Source organism: Lemur catta, chromosome 3, assembly GCF_020740605.2.
Source record: "Lemur catta isolate mLemCat1 chromosome 3, mLemCat1.pri, whole genome shotgun sequence".
NCBI classification, from domain to species: Eukaryota; Metazoa; Chordata; class Mammalia; order Primates; family Lemuridae; genus Lemur; species Lemur catta.
The window spans coordinates 54,663,321-54,683,965 of NC_059130.1; the positions used below are offsets into that span (position 1 = coordinate 54,663,321).

General features: G+C 36.8%; 1 protein-coding gene across 5 annotated transcripts in view; it reads left to right on the plus strand.

Moving 5' to 3' along the window:
• Positions 1-731: 731 nt before the first annotated feature.
• ZNF644 (zinc finger protein 644) overlaps positions 732-20,645 on the plus strand; it is a 105,218-nt gene continuing 85,304 nt past the window's right edge. For 2 of the 5 annotated variants that reach the window (XM_045547553.1, XM_045547557.1), the window contains exon 1: positions 732-1,014. The gene's annotated coding sequence lies outside the window, so the exon portion shown is untranslated. Of the gene's footprint in view, positions 1,316-5,265; positions 5,445-20,645 lie in introns of all 5 variants that reach the window. The other 3 variants (XM_045547555.1, XM_045547558.1, XM_045547554.1) reach the window with 3 other exon arrangements.

Below are 20,645 nucleotides of genomic sequence, written 5' to 3' on the forward strand. Positions count from 1 at the left end.
TTTTAATTTTTTGATGAGTAAACAGAGGTTCAGAGAAGCCAAAGAACTTATTGAGGCAGAACTAGTAGATTCCTCAGGAACTTTGGGTTCATCTTACACATGTCAGCAGCTTCTGGTGTGCTCAGTTCAAAAGCAAAAGGATTAGCCCCTAATCATAGTTTCGCTGCCCTCAGGATCCTGTGACGAATGCTTATTAAGAAAATTTCCAGAACCCTCTTGGGACCTATTGATTTGCTGAAGGGTTAACCAGCATCTCAATTGTTTCTTATATAACTTTAATTTGTAGAACCACGACATATTCAGTAATGCAGGGAGAAAGTATTCTCACAGAATCAAACTGGAGCAAACCCAGGTCACCTTTTAGGATAGGCTGTCCGAGTAATGGAGACGCCACATTTGATGCTTTCCCTGGCCATCAAGCATCTCCCAATAATTGGTCCCCTTAAGATCCTAAAGTCTTCTGCCATTACTCCACAGTTGTGACTGGTAAATATTGCATTTTTTAGCTGTTTTCCTCAACAGTTGGAATATAAAAGATTTTGGCACCCCAGTGATTGTGGAAATCCAACATGGGCCTGCTCCACCTTAAAGGGCCTAGGCATGTTTAGTGTTTGGGTCCTGCAGAGTTTGGGCACCACCATATTTGGAGCGTGCCTACTTTGGGGCGGGAACCTCCTTGGGAGAGATTAGGTCAGCGCTGGGGGAGGTGACCTTGTTTGGTTTCTGGCACCCGAGAACAGTGGAGCACTGTTTCCGCTGCCCCCGTTTGTTTAATACGCCCAGACGCGCCTCCAGCGCGAGGCTGCCCAAGACCTCCTCGCTGGCCACCCCACGGCCCGCGGTCCGGCGGAGGCGGGAAAGCAGCGCGCCTGCGCCGTGGGAACCGGGGCCGGAGGCGAAAAGCGGGGAGCGGAGGGGGGCTGTTGGAGCTGAGTAGCGTACAGAGCGGCGTGTGACGCGGGGACGCCGCGCACTCCCAACGTCGCCCCGGTTTGACGCACACGGCACCAAACTGTGAGTTTCGGGGGTAATTTGGTCGGATTTGCTGGTACCTGAGTGGGTTTCGGGCCTCTGGGCTGTGGCGGCGGCGGGACTGAGGGTGGCGTTAGAACTTGGGGGACCCGGCCTCCGGCGCTTGGGCCCGGGGAGCTACGCCCTAGGCTGGGTCCCAACCATCCAAAAGGACGCATTTTGCCGCACAGGCTAAGATGGCGGCGGCGGCCGAGGAGGCGGAGTTGGTGCTACACAAGGAGCCCGGGCCCCGGGTTCGGGGAGGCGGCGGCCGCGGCGGTCGCGGGGGGCCGCGGAGCCTGAGGTGAGCGGCGGCGGCCGCCGCGGGGCGGGACTCGGCGGGGGGACTGGGGAGGGGGGGCTTTCCGCCGCGGCGTCTGAGGATCCGGTGGCGGACACAAAGGGGCTGAGCTGGGCAGTCGACTTGGGGGTTTTGTTTAGTCACATGAAGCTGAGCAGCCACTTAGCAGTAGGGGGAAGGGGCCGAGATCAGGCGGCTTGGGGAGTCTGGCGGTCGCCATTGCAATGCACTGAGTAACGGGGCGGTCCGAGAGCAGTCACCAAGCCCTCTCGTCTAGGCTGCTCGGTCTCGGCGAGGAGCGCCGGCTCTGGCATGCACTGTACACACCCCTCCCCTTACTTGGGACAGGACCGCAGAACCCTCCCCTCCCCCTGTTCTGCAAGATCTTATACCGCTAGGTGCCTGCGAAGTAACCGCAAGAGGTAAAGCGCTGGAAGTGTTTGGGTTGCCAAGGGCTTGGTGGGTGTCCAGCTAAAGCTTTTTGCTTCTTCAGGTCCGATCCCTGGCCTTTGTGTCCCTGGGAGCTTAACCTCTGCCAGAGGAAAACAGGTGTGCTCCACTTCTCCCGTGAACCTGAAGATGCGTTGCCTCAGACCCTTCTCAGTGATTGGAAACTTAGGTGGTGGAGCTAAAGGTTTCTTGAGACTTCCACAGACGACTGTCTTGTTGGGATCCATCTATGGTTTAGCAGCGTTAGTGGAAAAGTTTTCTTGAACTGTTTAAGTACTATTGACTTAAATATAATTGTTACGAAACTTTAATATTTAGACTTAGGATTTTATGTGATCATGAAACTCAACAAGGGGATAAGCACAATTGGGAGCCTGAATGATGGTCCTGTTTTGTACACAAGTCAGTGATTTCACCAGAAATAACCAAAACACCTTCAGTCCTGACTAATGCCACGCTGTTGCATCTGGATGATAGACTAGATTTGCTTTAATCATGTATTCCCTCCCTGCAGTAGTTTGCTTTACACGTTTTGGTCCCACAAGAAGGAAAGCATTTCAAAAAATAGACAACTAAAGTTCCTCAAAGAAAACGAAATGCTGTTTGCCTTTAGTGCCGTTTGTAAGTATCCAGGGAACTTGATGGCAGCAACATTGCATTTTGGTAGGTTTGCCATGAAAAAAGTAATTTTTATAATGAGGTTATAATTTAGCTTAGACATTTTAATAGGTGAAATATGAAGGCTTCATTAGTATTAATGTAGTGGTATGTATATTGCTGTTAAAAATCATGGTGTGTTAGAATTTCTAACAATTTAAAGTTATGCTGCTGCACTTAACATCATACTTTGTGTTGGTATTAACTCAGTATACAAGATTTTGAAGCAGCTAGTATAAGATTTTGAAGCAGCTAATGTTTTGTGTTTGCCATTAACAGCGGAATTACTTGATTGAAGGGATATTCAGGTGCATTTAGATCACTCTATTTAGATCTCTGTGTTCGTCGAATTGGAATTTGAACTTTCCAACATTACTTAAAACTTTCATTTTCCTTGTTTCTTTTCACATATATATTTTCCCCCTTTTAGCTTCTAATAGAAAACAATCTTGTATTAATGAATAGGAGCTATATTAACATTAGCATACTGTATTCCTGGATCATACAGTTTCACAGTGGAAAGAATCTCGAAGAACAACTACCCTTAACCCGTCTTTTAAAATATTTGGAGGAAAAGATGATTAAGTTAGTGGCATAACGGAAAATTGTCTTTTAGCTTTTACTCCATTGCTGTTTTTATTTTTCATATTGCTAGGATGATGAGGTGAATATCGGCAATTAATAATGATTAAAAAAGGAAAACAAAGGAGTGTTATTGAGAATACTTGTTAATTAAATATTATTATATTCATGAGAGCATCTGTGACAGTAAGTTAAAAACTTTTGTTTAATGTTATATGGTGACTTAGTTTTTTTTTTTTTTTGAGACAGAGTCTTGGTCTGTTGCCCGGGCTAGAGTGAGTGCCGTGGTGTCAGCCTAGCTCACAGCAACCTCAAACTCCTGGGCTCAAGCAATTCTTCTGCCTCAGCCTCCCGACTAGCTGGGACTACAGCCATGTGCCACCATGCCCGGCTAATTTTTTCTATATTTATTTTTTTAGCTGTCCATATAGTTTTTTTCTATTTTTAGTAGAGACGGGGTCTCGCTCTTGCTCAGGCTGGTCTCGAACTCCTGAGCTCACACAATCCGCCCAACTCGGCCTCCCAAGTGCTAGGATTACAGGTGTGAGCCACCGCGCCTGGCTGGTGACTTAGTTTTTAAAGTGACTTTCAGTGAAACATTCATACACAAATACAGACATTTCAGATAATTTCAGAGCAGTGTTGCTTTTGAATTTTGAGATTTTTCCAAAAGCTATCTTTGACCCAGAAATTGAAAAGTTAAAAAAAACAACAAATAGATACTTGATAAACTTCTTGGAAAGTTTGAAATAACTGCCAATTATTGCCAGTTATTACATAAGAAAAGAAATGAGGTACATGCTGAAAACCAACAAGCTAGTGCCTTTTTTTTTGTAATAGTGTTTTGGTTGGGTAAATGAACATGCCACTCAGAATGTTTCTTTTGTTTAAAAGAACTTTTTAAGACTAACTACTACTACTACTAGGTAGATCTGTATATTCTATTAGGAAATTCAGTAAGTAGTAAAATCATTTATGGTGGGATCCTACCAGTGATCTTTAACTTCTTTGGATGTCAAATTTAGCAACAAGTTAAATGGTTTTAAGGTTTTAAAGTTTTTGTGGGTCATTTAAGGTGCTTTTAGATTATTGAATTTTCTAAGAAATTATAAGCTATTTCATAATTTTCAACACTATGTAGGTGAGTGGATTTAATTCACTTTAGTTTTGTGATAATTAGGGTTACTTTCAGGTTATTTGTAGTTATAAAGTGAGTCTGTCACTTGCATCCCTCAAACATTTTCCAGTTTTAATTTGTCATTCATGTTATAAGAGGGAGAGTTTGGTTGAATTGAGACTGTAATGGGTAGCAGGAGGGGAAAAGGAAAACTCAAGGAGAGTCGTAGAAGTGATAGGGATAACTGCAATTTAGAGAAAGGTCAAGTCCATCTTTCTGTCAATATGCTATTATTAATACTTGTTTAGGGTTACTTATTTAGACTCTTAGGATGTGATTTTGGAAGGAAAAGAGTGAATTTTATTCTTGTGGGAATGCTTTTTATTTAGATCTTTAGGCAGTTACAGCTTGCGGCAAATGTAGAAATTGCCTTGTTGAATTATCTAGCCCTAATTTTGCAAAGCACTAATTTTAGCAGTCCTTTAAAAAAAGTGTTTTTTACATTTTTTAAGTTGATAGATAGCCTTGCAAAATATGAGAATGAAGAATGGATGCTATAATACTTAAGATACATATTTAAATTAGTTTTAAGTGTTTTTCCATTTATTGGTTATTAATCCCTTTAGTATACAGAATGTTTTGTACATGGAGAATCTATAAATATTGAACAAAATTATGAGATATAGGATTGACTGAAGTAGGTCTAGAAGTGGTGTTTTTGTTGCAGATTTATTAGAGGGAAATAGCTGTTTTGATAGTGCAAGCTATTTACACCATTGAGTTTTGAGGGACTTGAGAATGATCAAACTGATTCTAGCACTAGCTCACCCTGCTGGTTGGCTAAAGTATTTCTCCTCTTCACACTCTTGGAGAAAAAAAAAAAACCAAACATAAAACCAAACATAAAGATCACATGAGACCTAGAAGGTAGTAGAACACCAAAAAATACAGTTAAGTTTTTCTTCAGGGAGATGGAGTTCCCATGAAAAAAGTGCTTTTCCTCTTCTCTAAGGTCTCAGTTGCTCCACCCTTTAATTTTTTCTTAGATCTGCCAAAGTTAACTGGAATTACCATCCTTTTGGAACTTAACTAGGATTTCTTACGTGATTATGGAGAGTTAGTATGTTTTTGTTCTTTTAAATTCAAGATAAGAAATCCTTTGGCAATTGAGAAATACTAGGAAGAAAAACAGAAAGTCCTGTGAGATAACTTTCCCAGAGGAAAAAATCAGAGGATATCAAGAGGAAGAGGAGGAAGAAACTGCCAGGGCAGAAGCTATAGCAGTGCACACTTCTCTTGGATGGGAGAAAATGAGACTGGATTAAGGTTAGCAGTTAAGAGATTTCCTTTCTACTTTCCCTCTACTGATCTTTGCTCTGCTACTTCTGTCTGCAAGATGTAGCCTTCTCATTTCATTTGAGATTCTTGGAACTGAGATCTTACAAATAAAGGTTTAGATAAGTGATTTTTTTCCCTTGAAATTTAATTCTGTTAGTCTAGATTGTGGAAGAATTGAAGTTGGTTAGAGTGATAAATACAGATTTTATATATTAAGCATTTTGGTATGTAGATCATTCATTTAAATTGAAAATACAGCTTTAAAAAAACTTTTTATACAGACTCTAGAAATGTAAATATGTTATGAGCCAAAGAGACAATTGAAAATTAAAACACCTAATAAAGTGTTATGATTAAAGTACTTTACAGTTTTCAAAGCATGTTTATCTGTAGTCTATCAATTATTTTCCTAATTTCTAAAAAAGATTAATATTTTAATCCTTTCTTGGTGTTTATCATTTTAATTGTAAGTATCTTTTTCATTAGTTTCATGATGAAGATGTTAAATATAGTCATGCGCTACATAATTAGGTCAACAATGGACTGCATATACAATGGTGGTCCCATGAGATTATAATACCATATTTTTACTGTACCTTTTCTATGTTTGGATGCCCAAATACTTACCATTGTGTTACAGTTTCCTATGCATTCAGTCCAGTAACATGCTGTACAGGAGCATGCTATAGCCTAGGAGCAGCAATAGGCTATACCATGTACCATACATGTATAGTAAGCTATACCATGTAGGTTTGTGTAAGTACATTCTATGATATTTGCACAACTACCATATCACCTAATGATGTTATTTCTCAGAATGTATCCCCATGGTTAAGTGATACTTGACTATATAACTTAACTATATATACTTTCAGAGCACTGTTTATTGGGGAGGGGAGTTGATCCCCAGTTTATTGTTTAATGGTTTTTGATGGTAGATAGAAGTCTTGACAAATTTGCATTTTGCTTCCTACTGACTCACTGAATATTTTACACATGTGTATATGTACACACACATAGAATTACAGTTGCATTTGTAATTATGCATATATAAAGAGGCAGGATAGGATAAGGTTTAAAAGTGTAAGCCTTCAAGTAAAACTGGCAGGGTTCTAATTTAGCTGTGTGAGCACCATGCAAGTAGATTTAATAATAATTACCATTTTCATAGAGGTTTAGGGTTTACATTACATAATTCACATAAAGTCTATAGCTTTCTGGCATACAGTGAATGCTGGGAAAGTGTTATCTGTTAGAATAAGAATACTTATTACCATTGTTTAATTCTTTCAATGATAACTTGAAATTTTCACCTGTGAGTGATTTGGAGTTGTATACTTTTGCTAATGTCCATTTTTAGGCCATGTTTATAAAAACAAGGTTGTTATGAAGGAAGTGAGAGGCAGTTATCAAAATGTACCTTCTCTTATTCTAGCAGCAAAACGTTATAACCAGGTTAAATATTTCAGGAATGCATTCCCTGTTACGACTGTCAGCTGATGAGTAGATGCACTTGGGAATGAGTGCATTTTGGTGAAGTTATTTCCCAACCAAGTGCGTTGGTTTGTCTTCATTACAATACCCTGAATTTCTTCACTCTCCTTTAAATTTTTGACTGTGAGGGTGATGTTGACCATTAGTAGAGAGAAGAGGGTAAGTGGCTATATGTATTTATATGTACTGTACATACAAATCCTAGATGAGAGTGAGAAGTGGCTATCATAGTAGCAAGGTTGAGGGGGAGAATGTGATCTTTTCCTTGGATGAGTCAGGGGAATTTCCCCAAACAGCATTTCCTTTTGCTGTTTTTCTCTCTACACTTTATTTTGTATATGTCTTTGCTGGTATAGTGTTAAAGTTATCATTTCCCTCTTTAATTTTCTTTTTACCACCTACTTCCTTCCACCACAAACACAAATTTTAAATGTTTAGACAAAATTGTAAAAGGCAGCTAGTAAAAATACTTTTAAGTTCACATGAGGAGGGGTGCTAGTGTGAAAATTAGAAGTTTTTCATTTATGCTTGAAAAGTATTTTCAGCAGTTTGAAAAATGAAGGGGAGGAAAGTCACCATAATCCTATCATCATTATATAATCATTGGTATTAAAGGGAAGGGAGATGACACTGATATTAATTAAGCATCTGTATGCCCCTTTTAATAATCCTGTGATGTATATATTCCCATTTTACATGTGAGGAAACAAACTGAGATTTAGGTCATATAGATTATATAGATAGTAAGTAATGGAACAGCCAGGTTTAAACCGTAGCATATCTTGAGAACAGTCTAGAGATGAGACCTTTCTATTCTGCCTTCCTGTCCTTCTTGTATGTGTTTCTTTTTACTTAGTTATAATTTTGTAAGTTTTATCTCCTGGTTTTAAAACTGAACATTATAAAAACATTTTTCTGCCTACCCTTATTTCAGGTGGTGTCTTATTACCCACATTGTCTATTCATACTACCATATAAAGGCTCTTTGTCTTGTCTGCTGGACATTGGTACAGTGCTATTGGTCAAAATGGAAGCCTTTTCTTTACTGAGTGACTAAGATGAAAAAAATCAAGCTCAATTGGAACTAATACTCTGTGGTTGCAGTCTCCAAACCCTGGGTGCAGATCAGTACCAGTCTGTGGCCTGTGAGAAACCGGGCCACACAATAGGAAGTGAGCAGCAGGCCAGTGAGTGAAGCTTCATCTGTATTTACAGCCGCTCCCTGTTGCTCACATCACCATATAAGCTCGGCCTCCTGTCAGATCAGCAGAGGGATTAGCTTCGCACAGGAGCACCAACGGCACATGCAAGGGATCTAGGTTGCATGCTCCTTATGAGAATCTAATGCCTGATCTGAAATGGAGCTGAGGTGGTAGTGCTAGCCCTGGCGAGCGGCTACAAATACAGATTATCATTAGCAGAGAGGTTTGACTGCACAACAAATGCAATGTGTTTGAATCATCCCAAAACTGCCTCCCCTCCCCCATGAAAGCAGTCCCTGGTGCCAAAAAGGTTGAGGACCACTGCTGTATGGGATTAGGATTGCTACAAGTTTAATTATGCCATCTATCCTTTCTGGTGGGACATTTAACACAAAATTGAATATAAGTAAAATGTAGATGACATTCAGTTTATGACCATCTGAAAATAACTTTTCCCATATTTTTATACTTTGAAATGCCTTAAGCTTCCTTATTAAAAATCTTAAAATGATATTAAAATTAAGTGGGCACTTAAATCCTAGTTACTATTAGTAATTTCTAATATAATATTTAATTTATAAAAGAAAAAAATCACTTAATATTGAATCCTTACACTCTCATTGGGAAGATGACATTTGTAAAGAGAATTTGTGGGACATAGTAACTATAGTTATTATTGTATACTTGAAAAGTATGAAGAATGTGTATTTTAAGTGTTCACAGCACAAAAAAATGATAAGTATGTGAGATAATACATATGTTAATTAGCTTGATTTAGCCATTTCACCGTGTATACACATTTTAAAACATGTTTTACATCATAAATGTATAGAGTTTTTATTTATCAATAAGAAAATAAAAAAGTAATTGGATGGCATTTATAGATTGTATAGATCAGCATTGCCCAGTAGAAATATAAGTTGAGCCACAAAGGTAATTTTAAATTTTCTGTAGCCACATCAAAAAAATAAATAGGTAAAATTTTATTAATATATTTTGTTTAACCCATTATATCCAAAAATTATTTCAGCGTGTGAACATGATTGAAATATTTTACATATTTCTTATTTTCCATACCAGAGTCTTCAAAATCTGGTAGTATTACATACTTAAATCACATCATAATTCAGACTAGCCAGACTTCAGGTACTGTGTAGCCACATATGGTTACTGTATAGGACAGTTGCAGGTATAGATAGTAAGTCCTGTAGGGGTATGGAGAAAGAATAAAGTAGAAATTGAACTGAACCTTAAAGGATGGCTGAGCAAAGAGAATGCTTGAGAAGGATATTCTTGTAAAGAAATGATGGGAATTACAGCAGGAGATATAATTTGAAACTAGGTGTTAATAATAGAGTGGCTGGAATCCACTTTAGGGAATTTGATTTATTGGGGTGGAGTAAGAGAGAGAGATTATATATTGGAGGATGACTAATTCATGTCTTGTATATGAGTACTTGATGAATATTGAATTTACAGGAGAATGAATATGACATAGAATACAAAAAAATGCTGGCAAAAATATACTAACAAAGCCTTATGGGTCTTCAAAGGTGAAAGAATTCCATTTAGGGAATATTAATGTTCTGTGATTAGCAATATGATGGAGATTGGTAAAAAAAGGATGAAAATTGAGAAAAGTTTTTTAGATTTGGCCATTATTGATGACTTGTTTTTAAACATTTTATTTAGGGATAATTTACATATAGTGAAGTGTACAAATCTTATGAAACTTGATGAATTTTAACACATAAGTACACCCAGGTAACTTCTATCCAGATCAAGATACAAAACATTTTCTGGACTGTAAAAGGTGCCTTGCGCCCTTCCTATTAATTCCCCCTTGCAGAAGTAACCACTGCTCTGACCTCTATCACCATAAATTAGTTTTGCTTGTTTTTGAACTTGCTTATGGCATATTTGTCCTCCTTTGCAAGGGCAGTGAGAATTGATGCTTGAATCTGTCTCTCTTTTCTGTCCTTGTTTGGCATTGTCCTATGAATTTGGAAGTAAATCAAATGATAGTTGGTACTGTGGTCCTTCTTGGTCCTTCTTTTTTGCAGTGTGGTTTATGCCAAGATCAGAGAGGTGCTTCTTAGTGTTCTTCATTAATAGTATCCCTTTAAAAGTTTTATGACTTGAAAATTTGTTGAGAATGCAGAGATTTGAATTGCCTTCACAGATAACATAGTTGTCTGGCTCGCTTTCATTACAGTATTCTCTAGGCATATACCCAAGAAGTAGGTGGAAGAGGTCTTGGATTGCATCCTTATATAGATGCCTTTGGAGCCTTTTTAATAGTAGCTTCCAGGCATTATGTAAGTTTAGCGGTCAGGCATTTCAGGTTGCTTAATACGGTATTTGGATATTTCTGATTGTGATTGTAGAGGTAGAAATAAATAGGTATACTTCTGTTTATAGGTATACTTCTGTATGCAGGTATTTACCTCTCAACCAGAAAGATTTTGATATTTGTTCATGTATACATAACTAGAATGTTACTTTATGGACAGTTGTACAAAAGTTTGGTGACTAAAGCCCATGAAGGAGACTTTATAAACTGAAACCTAAAATAGAATTATTGAGTATGATTTTTACTTCCAGTTGAATCAGTTTTTTTTCAAATGGAATTAATAGTTACTGCATTATTTTTCATGAGTACCTTATATAGTATAACAATATTAAATTGGCACTTTTGGGAGAAAGAATTTTTTTCTGAAATATGTACTATAATAAATTTGTAAAAAGTATGTAATAACAAAAATATGTGTCTTCACATTCTAGTATACCTAGTTTTGAGGAATGGATATGTTTTATAAATTGAAGACATGAAAAGACTTTCTCATTAACATTTAGATTTTGAATTCTTTTGAGTTTATGAATGAAAATATTTACTCTATATAGAGAAGTTTTATCTTTTGGGATTTGTGATAAGTTTGTCTAATATATTCTTGCTCCAAGGATTTTAATAGTTGTCTTGAATAATAAAATATAAATAATAAAAATTAAAAAATAATAAATCCTCATGTATGAACTTTGTTGTAGCTTTTGTGAGGTATACAAGGCTGAAACAAAATTGGTTAGATTAGGCATTGAAAAAGTATATGTTTATTAGCTCCAAAATATTAAGACTTACACATAGCTTTTTAGGCTAGATTTAGAAAATCAAAAGTATGAAACAATTAGAATGTTTTTAATTACAGCTTTAAGAACAGATTTCTGTGTGTAGAAAAAATACATTCAAGGGTATGTTCTGTGTATTTATGTTTTGGCAAAAATGAATGTTATATTTGAATTTAGTTTTGGGAGATTTGATTTTTTTCATTCAGAAAAATCTTATTTGTATGGTGGTATTTTTCCCAATCTTGTTTTGACTGGGTTAGTTATTATACAGCATTCACTTAATATCTCATTAGAGGTAGCAGTGCACATACAGAGAGCACAGGTTATGGTTCTTGCTCCAGAGAGCTCATGATCTAAGACACAATTTGAAGAGTACTTAATTATGAAATACTTGAGTTACTGAACTGACATAAAATATGGTCTATAATAAGGTTAGATTAATTAACAAAGCTTTTTGGCAACATAATTTTTTTACATAGATTTTTAAAGAAGTGTGTATAGATTGGTAGAAAGGGAAGGGAATATCAGCTAGGGAGAAGAGCGTGTCAGAATGAATAGAGATGGGAATTATGGAATGAAAGCATTTTCCTTATTTAAAGTAGAGTCTATTTTAAATGAATGGTATGATTGGAGAAGAGATTGAAGTGAGGAAGGCTAGTTAGAAGTATTGTCTTGGTAAGTGAGGCAAGGATATATTAAGAGTAAGGATGAGTAGTTTTATTTCATTTTAATTTTTTTATTTGTACAAATTTATGGGGTACATATGCAGTTTTGTTACATGCATAGATTGTGTAGTAGTCAAGTCAGGCCTTTTAGGGTATTTATCACCCAAATGATGTACATTGTGCTCACTAACTAATTTTTCATCGTCTATCCTCCTCCCACCCCCTCACCCTGCTGAGTCTCCATTGTCTATCATTCTACTCTCTATGTCCATATGTACTCATATTTTAGCACCCGCATATGAGTAAGAACATACAATATTTGACTTTCTCTGCTTGGCTTGTTTGACTTGATATAATGCTCGCTATCTCTATGTTGGTGCAAAAGACATGATTTCGTTCTTTTTATGGTTGAATAGTATTCCTTTGTGTATGTATACTGCGTTTCCTTTATCCATTCATCCATTAATGGACTTGTAGGTTGATTGCATATCTTTGCTATTGTGAATAGTGCTGCAATAAACATACAAGTATCTTTTTAACATGATATTGATTTCTTTTCCTTTGGGTAGATACCTAGTAGTAGGATTGCTGGATCTAATGGTAGTTCTATTTTTATCTTAGAAAAATCTCCATACTGTTTTCCATAGAGGTTGTACTAATTTACATTTTCACCAACAGTGTATAAGATTTCCCTTTTCTCCACATCGTTGCCAACATCTGTTATTGTTTGTCATTTTAGTAGTAGCCATTCTGACTGAGGTAAGATGATATCTTACTGTGGCTTTAACTCACATTTCTATGATATTTAATAATTTTGAGCATTTTTCATATATTTGTTGGCCATTTGTATGTCTTCTTTTGAGAAGTGTCTATTCATGTCCTTTGTTCACTTTCTAATGGGATTGTGGACTTTTTTATTGAATTGTTTGAGTTGCTTATATATTCTGGATATTAGTCAGTCCATTGTCTGATGAATAGTTTGTAAATATATTCTCCCATTCTATAGATTGTGCTTTTGAGGTATTACTCATAAATTCTTTGCCTAGACCAATGTCCAAACAAGTTTTCCCTGGGTTTTCTTATAGTTTTTTTATAGTTTCAGGCCTACATTTAAGTCTTTAATCCATCTTGAGTTTTTTTTTTTTTTTAAGAGACAGGGTCTTGCTGTTGCCTAGGCTTTGTCAAAGATCAGTTGGCTGTAAATATGTGGCTTTATTTTTGGGTTCTCTCTTCTGTTTCACTGATCTATGTGTCTGTTTTTATACCAGTACCATGCTGTTTTGGTTACTATAAACTTGTAATATAATATGAAGTCAGGTAATGTGATACCTCCAGCTTTGTTCCTTTTGCTTATGATTGATTGCTTTGGCTATTCAGGCTATTTTTTGGTTTCATTGTTTTTTAGGATTGTTTTTTCTAATTCTTTGAAAAATGACATTGGTATTTTGGTGGAGATTGAATCTGTATATTGCTTTGGGGTAGTATTTTCATTTTAATTACAATTCTTCTGATCCATGAGTATGGGATGTTTTTCCATTTGTATCATCTACAATTTCTTTCATTAGTGACTTACAGTTTTCTTTGTAGAGATCTTTTATATCCTTAGTTTAATTTATTCCTAAGTATTTTATTATTTTTTGTAGCTATTGTAAATGAGATTGCTTCTTGATTTCTTTCCCAGCTAGATTGTTATTGTTGTATAAACACACTACTAATTTTTGTACATTGATTTTTGCATCCTGCAGCCTGTACTGAATATATTTATCAAATCTAAGAGTTTTTTGATGGTATTGTTAGATTTTTCTAGGTATAAGATTATATCCTCAGTAAACAGGGATAATTTGACTTCTTCTTTTCCAATTGGATGACTTTTATTTATTTCTCTTGTCTGATTGCTCTATGTATGACTTCTGTTATGTTCAATAAGCGTGGTAGAAATGGGCATCCTTGTTTTAGTTCTTAGAGGAAAAGCTTTCAACTTTTCCTTATTCAGTATGATATGTTAGCTGTGGGTTTGTCTTGTATGGTCTTTATTATGTGGAGGTATGTTCCTTATGTGCCTAGTTTGTTGAGAGTTTTAATCATAAAGGGATGTTGAATTTTATCAGATATTTTTCTACATCTATTGAGATGATCGCGTGATTTTTGTCCTTCTGTTGATGTGTTGTATCACGTTTATTGATTTAAGAATGTTGAACCATCCTCGCATCCTTGGTATAAAACCCCCTTGATCATGGTGTATTATCTTTTTGAGTTGCTGTTGGATTTGGTTTGCTAGTACTTTGTTGAGGACTTTTATGTCTGTGCTCATCAGGGATCTTGGTCTGTAGTTTTCTTTTTTGTTGTGTCCTTTCCTGGTTTTGGTATCTGGGTGATGCTGGCCTCTTAGAATGAGTTAGGGAGAATTTCCTCCTCCTCTATTTTTTGTAACAGTTTCAGGAGGAATGGTATTAGAAATTCTTTGTATGTTTGGTAGAATTCAGCTGTAAATTCATCTGGTCTTGGGCTTTTTCTTTGTTGAAGACTTTATATTACTGATTCAATCTAGCTGCCTGTTATTGGTCTGTTAAGGTTTTTTACTTCTTCCCAATTCAATCACAGGAGGTTGTATGTTTCCAAGAATTTATTCATTTTGTCTAGTTTGGGTCTAGTTTATCCATTTTTGTCTAGTTTGTGGGTGTGTGGTTGTTTTTAATAGTTTCTGATGATGTTTTGTATTTCTGTGGTATTCATTCATTTCTAATTTTATTTGGATCTTCTCTCTTCTTGGTTACTCTAACTAGTGGTTTATCAATTTTATTTATCTTTTTCAAGAACCAACTTTTCATTGATCCTTTGTGTTGTTTTTAAATCTCTTTTCATTTATTAATAGTTCTACTCTGATCTTTGTTATTTCTTCTGTTAATTTTGGGTTTGGTTTGTTCTTGCTTTTCTAATTAATAGAAGTGTGTTGTTAGGTTGTTAATTTGTAATCTTTCTACTTTTTTTAGGTAGGCATGTAATGCTGTAAACTTCCCTCTTAGCATTGCTTTTGCTATATACCACAGGTTTTGATGTGTTTTCCATTTTCATTTATTTCAAAAGATTTTTTAATTTTTGTCTTAATTTCTTCATTGAGCCAGTGGTTATTCAAGAACATGTTGTTTAGTTTCCATGTATTTGTATAGTTTCCAGAGTTCCTCTTGATATTGATTTCTGGTTTTATTCCACTGTGGTCTGAGAAGACACTTGATAATTTCAGTTTCTAAAAATTTGCTGAGACTTGTTTTGTGGCCTAATATATGGTCTATCTTAGAGAATGTTCTGTGTGATGATGAAAAGAATGTATATTCTGCAGTTGGGTAGCATATTTTGTAAATGTCTGTTATATCCATTTGGTCTAAAATCCATTAAGCTCAGTGTTTCTTTGTTAATACTCTGTTCTGATGATCTGTTTATTGCTGTGAGGGGTGTTGAAGTCGCCCACTATTAGTGTATTACTGTTTATCTCTCTTTAGATCTATTAATATTTGTTTTATGAATCTGGGTGCTCCAGTGTTGATGCGTATATATATTTAGAATTGTTGTATCTTCTTGCTGAATTGATCCCTTTACATAATGAGCTTCTTTGTCTTTTTTTTATTTTAAACTATTTAGCTGTAAGTGTGGTTTGTCTCAGTATAGATACTCCTGCTGTACTTGCTTTTAGTTTCCATTTGCGTGGAATATCTTTTCAACTCCTTTACTTTGACTGTATTTGTCTTTAAAGGTAAGGTGAGTTCTTGTAAGCAGCATATAGTTGGGTCATGTTTTTTATCCATTCAGCCCATTTGTATCTTTTAAGTGGAGCATTTAATCCATTTACGTTCAAGGTTAATATTGATGTGTGAGGTTTTGTTCCTGTCATATTGTTAGTTGTTTTTATAGTTGTTTTATGAATTCTTTGTTTTTTTTTCTGTTTGTCTGTATGGTTTGGTGGAATTCTGTAGTGATGCAATTTGATTCCTTTTTCTTTTTCCTTTGTGAGATTGCTTTACCAGTGAATTTTATACTTTTATGTGCTCTAATGATGATGAATGTTATTCTTTTGCTTCCAAGTTTAGGACTCCTGGAGCATATCCTGTAGTGCCAGTCAAGTGGTGACTAATTCCCTTGGCATTTACTTGTCTGGGGAAAAAGTTTATTTCTCCTTCATGTATGAAGGGTAATATTGCTGGATATAATATTCTTTGCTGTCAATTCTTGTCTTTCAGCACTTTGACTATGTCATCCCATTCTCTTCTGTCTGTAAAATTTCTACTGAGAAGTCCACTGTTAGTCTGATGGGGTTTCAGACCCTTTTCTCTTGCTGATTTTACAATTCACTCTTCATTTTGACTTTAGATAGCCTGATTATAATGTGCCATGGTGAAGTCTTTTTTGCACTGTATTTGCCTGGGGATTAGTTAGCCTCCTGTGTCTGGATGTCTAACTCTCTTGGTAGACTTGGGAAGTTTTTATGTATTATTTCATTAAATAGGTTTTCTATACCCTTTGATCTCTTCTTACTCTTGAGAAGTTTGATAATTTATAAATTCAGTCACTTTATGTTGTCCCAAAAGTCTCTATGGTTTGTTCCTTCTTTTTAATTCTTTTTTTGTTTATTTTTATCTGACTGGATCATTTCAAAAGTCCTATCTTTAAGTTCTGAAATTTTTCCTTCTGCTTGGTCTAGTTTGTTGTTGAAATTTCCAAATGTATTTTGTAATTCATTGAATTTTTCAGTTCCAGAATTTGTGTATTTTTTAAAGATATCTATCTATCTATCTATCTCCTTGGCAAATTTCTTATTCATATCTTGATTTTCTGAGTTCTTTGTATTGGTTTTCAGATTTCTCTTGTATCTCACTGAGCTTCTTTAAAATCAATATTTTGAATTTTTTTATCTAGGATTTCAAGGATTTCTTTTAGGTTAAGGTCTATTGCTGGAGAATTAATGTGCTCCTTTGAGGGTGTCATATTACCTTGCCTTTTCATGGTTTCTGTGTGTTTACCTTGATTTCTGCACATGTGGTACAACTGTTGCTACTTTGTAGTTTTGAGTTTACCTTCCTTGTGTGAGGACTTTTTTCTAAAGATGTGACTATTACATTGATTGGGAAGGTCCCTTTGGCTTTGCTTCTGGGTGTGTGCAGTAATGAAGAATGCTGTATGATTTCTTTGGCTATAAACAGTGTTAGTGGTATCTGTGGTTCCCTCAGTGTGTTAAGGTGCTGTTATTGGTGGAGGCTGTGGTGAAGTTGTGCTGGGGCCTGGCATGTAATATGGGCCTGTCTTCAGGTTTGAGTGATAGCTTTGGTTGGCTAAGCATGTCTATACTTGTGCCCTGAGGCAGCATATGTTGGCACCTGTATTGGCAGTTCCAGGCAGGCCGATTCTTAGGCTTCTGCGTGGCATTCTCAAGTGCTGGTTATAGTAGCATGTCCCAGGCAGGTGAGTGGGCTCTTGAGCTCCTGAGCTGCAGGCGTGGCATGGGTAAAGAGGATAGCAGTGATAGTGAAATGCTCCTCTGGGTCCGAATCACTGTGTGCTTGTGTTGGCAGTGGTTGCAATGGTTTGTACATGCCAGCCTGTAGGCCAGTAGGTGGCACTTGCAGTTAGGAGCCAACTGAAGTGGTAGCTGTAGGGTGTTTGTGTCCACCTCAGCCCCCAGGAGGAGTACGTGGGTGTCCTGGGTGGCAAATTGGGTTGTGGAACCAAAGTGGATAGTTTTAAAATAAATTATGTCAAATATTGTGGCTCCTAAGTTTGTAGAACAGAGCTAAAATAAAATGAAACAATTTTATCTTCTGGTATTCAAAATAAATTTACTTGGATATCCAGTTTGTCTATGCATTATTAACACTAATTGAGGTACATCTGCCTTTATTAAAAAAACTGACTTGAGATTTTTACTGTTACATTTGGTTAGAAAACTACATAAAACCCAAGAAAGTTACGCTACACTAACTTTCCTAATTGCTGGTACTTCGGAGTAATTGCTGGTACTTCGAAGTAAAAAGTGTTTGAGATGAATGGTGAGAAGAGCTTATAATAGTAATGCTGAATTTTTAATTATAATAGTACTGTTTAGCCTTGGTTTAAGAAACATGCTAATTTGTATAGGTGCTGGTAGGAAGATAGGCGATAATAAAAATTAATAATCTGGACTACCAGTGTTTATATATTTTATACAAATACATTTGTATGAAGTTATTTGTTTTAAAATTTAGGAATATTTGGAAATACTCCACTTCTTTTTTTTTTTTTTTTTTTTTTTTTGAGACAGAGTCTCGCTTTGTTGCCCGGGCTAGAGTGAGTGCCGTGGCGTCAGCCTAGCTCACAGCAACCTCAAACTCCTGGGCTTAAGCGATCCTACTGCCTCAGCCTCCCGAGTAGCTGGGACTACAGGCATGTGCCATCATGCCCGGCTAATTTTTTTTTTTTCTATATATATTTTAGTTGGCCAGATCATTTCTTTCTATTTTTAGTAGAGACGGGGTCTCGCTCTTGCTGGTCTTGAACTCCTGACCTCGAGCGATCCACCCGCCTTGGCCTCCCAGAGTGCTAGGATTACAGGCGTGAGCCACCGCGCCCGGCCCAATACTCCACTTTTATAGGAGAAAAAATTCTTAAAATGTACTATCCTCTGGCAGTGTTATCTTTTGATATCTAAGGTGTAAGATGTTTGTCTTTAACTAGAGTTTTAAAGAGTTCATAAAGTAAATGTATATTATATTTTATAATTAATAAAGGTCATTTTTAAAACTAGAAGAATCAAAAATAGGAAGTAATACAGTTTTTAAAATACAGAAGTAATACAATTTTAAAAATCTTTCTGACTTTTTTAAGAGTTAGGACATAAAACAGAAGTTTTGGAGTTAATAGTTTTAAGATAATATATTTTAGTAGAACAAATTTACATTTTCACAGTTATGTAGGCTTAACTTCATTCACTAAAGACATTAATAGTGAGGTTTCTGGAAGCATGGTCAAATAGGGAGGTATATTTGACTGTGTGTAAGTTACTTGTTGAGGCATATCAGCTGAAGCAAAATAGAGTGGGTTGCTCCTTACTGTCACTGGGACCTAGAGATTTTATCTACATCTTTGAAATTTGGAGTTTCTGTATAAACAGTGTGAGCAAAAAGGGGAACGGTTCCTGATTATCCTGAAGAACAAGTGGTATGGGAATAGGAAGCTTTCCTAAAAACCCTGCCCTGAATCGCTTGCTTAAGTAGTCTCCTGTTTATACCTCTTTGTGGCTCCAGGGTTCTTGGAAATTGTCCTGTCCCCACCTGTTTGTAGATCAGAGAAAACTGAACCTTTCGCTGTCAGTGGAGAAGGCCTAGAATTAGTTTAGAATTGGTGCTTTAGAGCTCTGGAATGCTTCAGGAATTGGTGGCTAGGGATACTTGTGAAAGAGCTGTCTAAAAGTTTGTATAACAAGTAAGCGACACTCATGGAGCCAGGAAAGGGTCTGTTACCTTCATCCAAGTTTCTTCTCTGGCGTTCAACTGGAGGATCTCTGTACTTGAGGACAGTAGGCACAGCTCACATCAAGGGCATCATCCTGAAAAATCAGGAGAATTGAGTAAAAATCTACATGTTGAACTGGGAATCATCCCCAGCCTCTTTCCGCCTCTCAGTTCTGAGAATACTGGCTGGCAGGCTCTTGCCCCAAAATGTGAGATTAGAAGATTGATCCTGTGACAGCAAACTGATGAGATCAGGAAGAAAGACCAACCGATAATAACAGATGGGTTATCCACCAGGGAAATGGTCCAGATTGATCATCCTAGTGTGCTTACCCATTAACATAGAATTTTTAGATAAATTTAAAGTGCCTCAGTCTTAAATATGAGATTAGTGTTCACAAAACATTTGAGGGATAACCCTGATATGAAACAGAAGAAAATAGAAATACTTCAATAAGAGGGCTGAGGGCTGGGCGTGGTGGCTTACGATTATAGTCCTAGCACTCTGGGACGCTGAGGTGGGCGGATCATTTGAGCTCAGGAGTTGGAGACCAGCCTGAGCAAGAGCAAGAACCCGTTTCTGCTAAAAACGAAAAAAAAAAAAAAAAGAAAGAAAGAAATTAACTGGACAACTAAAAATATATGTAGAAGAAATTAGCCAGGCATGGTGGTGCATGCTTGTAGTCCCAGCTACTTGGGAGGCAGAGGCAGGAGGATTGCTTGAGCCCAGGAGTTTGAGGCTGCTATGAGCTAGGCTGACGCCACAGCACTCTAGACCCCAGGCAACAGAGTGAGACTCTGTCTCAAAAAAAAAAAAAAAAAAAAAAAAAAAAGGGCCGGGTGCAGTGGCTCATGCTTGTAATCCTAGTACTTTGGGTGGCCGAGGTGGGAGGATTGCTTGAGGTCAGGAGACCAGCCTGAGCAAGAGCAAGACCCCATCTCTACAAAAAATATTAACAGAAAAACTAACGGTGTGATGGCACATGCCTCTACTCCCAGCTACTCAGGAGGCTGAGGCAGAAAGATTGCTTCAGCCCAGGAGTTTGAGGTTGCAGTGAGCTATGATGACACCACTGCACTATAGCCTGGGTTACAGAGTAAGACCCTGTCTCAAGAAAAAAGAAAGAAAGAAATACTTAAAGAAGAAGACAACTTTTTCCAAAAGGTTACTGATTTGTTTGGAAGTAAGGGGGTATTATATCTTTGAAACAAGAAAGGATACTATGAAAA